Source organism: Erythrolamprus reginae, chromosome 1 (assembly GCF_031021105.1).
Source record: "Erythrolamprus reginae isolate rEryReg1 chromosome 1, rEryReg1.hap1, whole genome shotgun sequence".
NCBI classification, from domain to species: domain Eukaryota; kingdom Metazoa; phylum Chordata; class Lepidosauria; order Squamata; family Dipsadidae; genus Erythrolamprus; species Erythrolamprus reginae.
The window spans coordinates 158509815-158516519 of NC_091950.1; positions in this window are offsets into that span (position 1 = coordinate 158509815).

Sequence of the window (6705 nt, forward strand, 5' to 3'; positions counted from 1 at the left end):
GTAGGTTTCGACTTATGTCCACAATTAGCCCAAAATTTATGGTACTAACTGAGACATTTGTTAAGTAAGGCTTTGCCTCATTTCATGACTTTTTCGGGCCATAGTTGTTAAGTTAATTGTTGTAATAGTTAACTTAGTAACATGGTTGTTCAGTGACTCCCATTTCTCATGGACTTTGGTCATTACAATGCCGCAAAGAAGACCACAGGACTCTGGGACACTGCCGCCATCATAAATAAATAAAGAAATGCGGGGTGGCACAGCAGGTAGAGTGCTGTACTGCAGGCCACTGAAGCTGACTGTAGATCTATAGGTCAGCAGTTCAAATCTCATCACCAGCTCAAGGTTGACTCAGCCTTCCATCCTTCCGAGGTGGGTAAAATGAGGATCCGGATTGTGGGGGCAATAGGCTGGCTCTGTTCAAAAGTGCTATTGCTAACATGTTGTAAGCTGCCCTGAGTCTAAGGAGAAGGGCGGCATAAAATAAATAAATAAATACATACATACATACATACATACATACATACATACATACATACATACATACAGTTGCCAAGCATTGGAATTTTGATCACAGAACCACGGGGATGTCACAATGGTCGTAAGTGTGAAAAATGGTTGTAGGTCACTATTTTCATTGGCATTGTTGCTTTGAACAATCAGTAAATTTATTTATTCAAATGTATTTATTTATTCAAATTTGTAGGTCCCCTACTCCTTAGGGATTCTGGGCTCTTGTTGTAAGTCAAGGACTACCTGTAACACTGAACAGTCATTGAATTAATGTCATTAACTGAGGACCACCTATACAAGGTTTATGAATGGAAGACTAGGAACTCTGCCCTCCTTCTAAAAGAACAAAACTCCCATACACGAAAACAGATCCAAAATACTGTATTTCAAGCATACAAACCCATCCACAGACCAGTGATGGCGAACCTTTTTTGGCTCGTGTGCCAAAAGGGTGTGTGCAGGTGGCTTATTTTGTGGGTGTGGCTTAATGGTCATGTGATTGGATAGTAGTGGCTTGCCAGCCATGTGATCAGGTGAGAATGGCTTGAACGATCATCTTCGGACAAGTGAACTGTTAAGTCCTCGACTTACAACCTTACCAGTGTCGCTCATTGGGGTTACAATTTGCTTCGTGTTTTCCGTGCTCCCCTTGCAGGGTTGCCCCCCCACCTCAGGCTGGGTACCTAGGCGAATGGGTGCTGCCAGAAGCATAAATGCTGCCAGTGCCACTTCTACCCACGCCTTCTGCTTGCACCTCAGGCAGGAGGTGGTCGCGTGAGGCTGGAGGGGAGCCGGGCAGGAGAGAGGGAAGCTCAGCCGAGGCCAGGAAGGAGGAAAGAGGAAAAAAGTAAGGAGCGCACACGCAGTGACGCAGCAGGGGGAAAAAGGAGAGCCGAGCCGAGACCAGTAATCCAGGAAGTGACAGCCGCCGATCAGCTGGAGCTATGCACAAATCTTCATTTTCGCCGGGGGAACTATGTTCCACCCAATCCTGCCTGCTGCCCACCCCTGCACTTTGCCCCCCATGCATAAGCACAGTTCTCATTGAAGCCTCTGAGTCTTTGGAGAGGGGCGGCATATAAATCTAAATAATAATAATAATAATAATAATAATAATAATAATAATAATAATAATAATAATGGTAATGGTAATAGTAATAATAGTAATAATAATAATAATAGTAATAATAATAATAATAATAATAATAATAATAATAATAATCCTGAAACCTGGAGATGGCAAAAAAACATTTCCAAACTCCCGGTTGGGCCATTTTTCACTGACTCCAGGCTTCAGGAGGCTTTCCTGAAATCTGGGAAGGGTGAAAATGGCTGAAAAGAAGGCTGAGAATCAGCTGGCCAGCGTGCATATGTGCATTGGAGCTGATGTAGGGCAACGCCTCGCAGGCCCTCAGATATTGCTCCACATGCCACACCCGTCATAGGTCACACCCGTGTCACTGCTACACACCATGGCAAGGTGTTCCTGATGCCAAGCCAGAAATCCTGCTTGATAAACTAAATTGGCTGATTCACTTATCACACTACATCCAAAATCATATTTTGGCACGGTCCGTTGTGTTAAGCCAATCTACGAATTTTTATTTTAGATCAGAAGGAAGTTTCTTAATTAATTTTTCTTTACCTAATACAGAGACTTGCAAAATGAAACGCCAGATTCTAAGATTTCAAAGCAGAGGAAACAATAGCTTTTCTTTCTTTCATTTTTTTTACTCTTCTGGGATATAAAATATTCAGGTGATATGGAATGCGGTTAAAAGAAAATATTAGACGGCATTTCATAGCTCATTTCTTGCCAAATTTTCCAGGGATAATAAAAGGCCTCAGAAGAAGCAAAAAGCTTTCCCCAGGTTTTTTTTTTTTTAACTCCCTGCTCACTTATCTCAATCCAACTAGAAACACTGAAGTGCTTTAACCCAAGAGACAAGTAAGTACTGCTTCTCTTCTTCATTTATATGGCAGTAATGGCTTGTGGGGCTTTTTGGCCATTTGGGGACAGCAAGGAAAACATCCGTTTCCATTTGTTTTCAATAAAAATAAAATGCTTACCTATTTTACAAATACTGCAGTTCATCTAACTATATATATACTGTATATAACCTGGGGACAACTTCTATAGAATGTGTAAACCATGGTTAGTTTTAACCATTTTGTGTGCCATAGCTTGATATACAATAAAGTCAAATTAATTGGTTTTGTAGCTTAATATGTTAAACCAATGTTTCCCAACCTTGGCAACTTGAAGATATCTGGACTTCAACTCCCAGAATTCCCCAGCCAGTGAATTCTGGGGATTGAAGTCCAGATATTTTCAAGTGGTCAAGGTTGGGAAACACTGTGTTAAACCATATGAAAAATATGTACTGGTTCCCATTATATGATTGTGTGTATGTTTTTATATATTGGGTTTTTTTAGACTTTTTAATGTAAAATTGTTATTTTTAGATTTTAAATATTAGATTTGTTACCATGTATTGTTTTTTATCACTGTTGTGAGCTGCCCTGAGTCTACGGAGAGGGACGGCATACAAATCTAATAAATAAAAATAAATAAATAAATATACTGGGGTAAAGCTCAAATCGAGATAGGAAGCTGTGAGTTCAAGTCCTACCTTAACCATAAAAGCTGCTGGGTGACTTTGGGCCAGTCACTCTCCCTCTGCCCAGCTGATTTCACTGCGTTTGGGGAAAAACAGGAAGATGTGCTGGGCATGTTCATTACCTTGTATTATTGGTAAAATGAATAAAGGCAGGATATGGACAAACAAACAAATAATAACAACAACACATTTGGAAATTCCCTTGGAGGTCTTCAACCCTCTGCTTAGGCCAGAAACCCTACACTACTTCAGACAAATGGTTATCCAACATCTTCTAAAAACTTCAAGTGTTGGATCATTCACAACTTCTGGAGACAAGCTGTTCCACAGATTAACAGTTCAAACTGTTAGGATATTTCTCCTTAGTTCTAAGTTGCTTCTCTCCTTGTATAGTTTCCACCCATTGCTTCTCATCCTGCCCTCAGGTGTTTTGGAGAACAGTTTGATTACCTCTTCTTTGTGGCAACCCCTGAGATATTGGAACACTGCTATGATGTCTCCCCTGGTCCTTCTTTTCATTAAACTAACCATGCCCAGTTCCTGCAACCGTTCTTCATATGTTTTAGCCTCTAGTCTCCTAATCATCTTTGTTGCTCTTCTCTGCACTTTTTCTGGAGTCGCAACATCCTTTTTACATCGTGGCGACCCAAACTGAATGCAGCATTCCAAGTGTGGCCTTACCAAGGCATTGTAAAGTGGTATTAATACTTCATGTGATCTTGATTCTATCCCTCTGTTAATACAGCCTAGAACTGTGTTGGCCTTTTTGGCGGCTGCCAAAAATAAAACACACTACCCAGAGAGTTGTCTTTCCATTGGCAGTAGGAGCATAAATTTATACAGTCTAGTTTTGTTTCATTGCATGGTGAGTGCCTGGAATGCAGGAGTCCTCCATTTACAATAGTTCATTTAGTGACCGTCCAAAGTTGCAGTGGAACTGGAAAAAAATGCCATTATTACCATTTTTCACATTTATGACTGTTGCAGCATCCCCATTGAATAATACTGAGACTGAAGTCAATTCAAATGCTTTTTATTCTTTATACAGCAGAAACAAGGTTGCTATACTATCTCTGCTCTGGGCGCGCAAGAAAAAACGGTGTCGGTTTGCTGCTTTTATACTTTGTTTCTTCCCGCTCAACGCAACTGACATTTTCTTAAATTTCCCAGTCATTTTTGACCCAATCAGATTCAAACATGTCTGACGTAACTATTTACACCAAGTCAATGAATATTCAACACCTATGGTCACATGATTTACATTCAGATGCTTGACAACTGATTCACATTTATGATGTTTTCAGTGTCCTGCAATCCTGTGATCCTTTTTGTGTCCTCCCAACAAGCAAAGTCAACCAGAAAAACCAGATTCGTTTAACAATAGTGTTACTAATTCAAGAACTGCAGTGTTTCACTTAACAAATGCAGCAAAAAAACTCGGAAAAAGGAGCAAACTCAACCAATTTCCCACTGAACAGCATAAATTTTGGGCTCAATTGTGGTCGTAAGTCGAGGATTACCTGTAGTTCCTGCAATTTTCTTGCTTCATAGGGCTAAGATATAGAGTCACTGGCCCGAGGTCACCCAGCTGGCTTTGGGCCTAAAAAGGTCAGGCCTAGAACATACAATTGATCTAATCTATCCTCTCTAGCCCACAACACCAAACTGGCTATCTCATCTTAGAATAGAAATCTGTAAATGACTACTTTCTTTGTCTCCAGGCTTCAGGTCTTAGGACACATAGACAGACAGCTTATCCTAAAGCACGTGGCAGTACAGTTGTGCGTAGTTAATACTAATGGATTTTCTCATCTTTCTCTTCATAGCTAGCATGAGGCAGCAGCCATACTGCTTACTCCTTACTCAATGGTTCTCAACCTTTGTAAGGCCGCGACCCCTTAATACAATTCCTCGTGTTGTGGTGATCCCAAAACATAAGTCTAGCACCAATTCTCCCAACAGAGCTTTGAGCTGATTGGCAGGAAGGTCAGAGAGACGCCCCCACTGTAAATGCCTGATTGGTCGGATTGTAAAAATGTGTTCCAAGATGCCAGAATAGAAGCTTTAGTTCCTAATACCAGGAGAAATTGGTCTTTTCCCAGGTATCAGGCGACCCCTGTGAAATGGTCATTCGACCCCCAAAGGGGTCCCAACTCCCAGGTTTAGGAAAACTGTATTATTATCAGAATCCAAGGATGATACAGATGATTGATCTCCTCCTGGGCTGTCTGCCAAACTCCCCTCTTCCCTGTCACTCACACTTCCTTGGTCAGAGGAGGCTTCGTCGGCAGATTCCATCGGGAGCAAAACAGGCCTGCGGCATGTGGATGTTTCCCCCATATCCACCTGCACATTCCTTGGGGCAGGAGCTGGGCCAGAGCTAACCACAACACTTACTAATGGAAAAATGACACCGTCTACCATGCCACTGCTTTAAAAGGACACTGGATTTCCCTGACATTTAATTCTCATTTGCAATTCAAAGATTTTAAGTGGGGGAACCAAGAGCTATTCCAAGTATTTACTTAATTATCTGCTGCAAACAAAATTTAAAATTTAAAATATTAGAAAAGTGTTTTGGGGCCTCCTCATGTTTTTGAACTCGGTGCTGGAGAAGACTTCTGAGAATATCTATCAAGCCAGTGCAGAAGTTGGTGAGAAATTAATGGCTTGCCACACTATCTAAAGAAGGCCTAATGTTTATGGGAACTTGGGAGGGGTGATTTCATGAGGGAACAGATGCAGCCACAAAGCATACTTTCGAGTGATTCAAGGTCATCCTATGCCCACTCACCTGCATGGAAACGGAGGAAGGATTTGCAACGATGGCACAATCTAAGTGGACAATGTGACAGGTTTATGGGTGGGGGAGAAGGGATGTGAACTTCAAACTGAGTGGGAAACTCAGATTCAGGTTTCTCTGTGTAGGTGTCAGGATGACTCTGGAAATAAATTGGAACTTTGAGGAGTACTTTGACTGGGACTCTGATTTAGTTCAGATGTTACCTGGAACCAGTGAAGGGCTACACAATTTTTTACTACCACACTGTGGGCGTGGCTTATTTTGTGGGTGTGGCTTGCCAGACATGTGACCAGGTGGGAGTGACTTGATGGTCATGTGACCGGGGTGGCTTAAAGGTCATGTGACTGGCTTAAAGGTGGCCAACTTGATGTCACTCACGTCAAAGGTTTGGGTTAGTGTGCCTGGCTTCTCCTCGCCTCAAAGAGATACTATTTCCCTATCTATTACTGAACATCCAAAATATATTATTTGATTCTATGTATATATGCCATATGTGTACATATTACACAGAGGCACACAAAAATATACATTATATACTATATATGTGTGTATGTACACACACACACACACACATGCACGCACGCACAGGTTTTCTAAAATTATACACATTCAACCTCATTTAGTGTGATAGGAAAAATGTACCCAGAGCCCAGAAGGGAAAAAAAGAAAAAAATTCAAAATTCTGTGTACCTGATCAAAATTTTGCTACCAATTCTGAATACCTGACCGTACCTGTAGGAGCCCATCGCTGCCTGGAACCTTGACAAT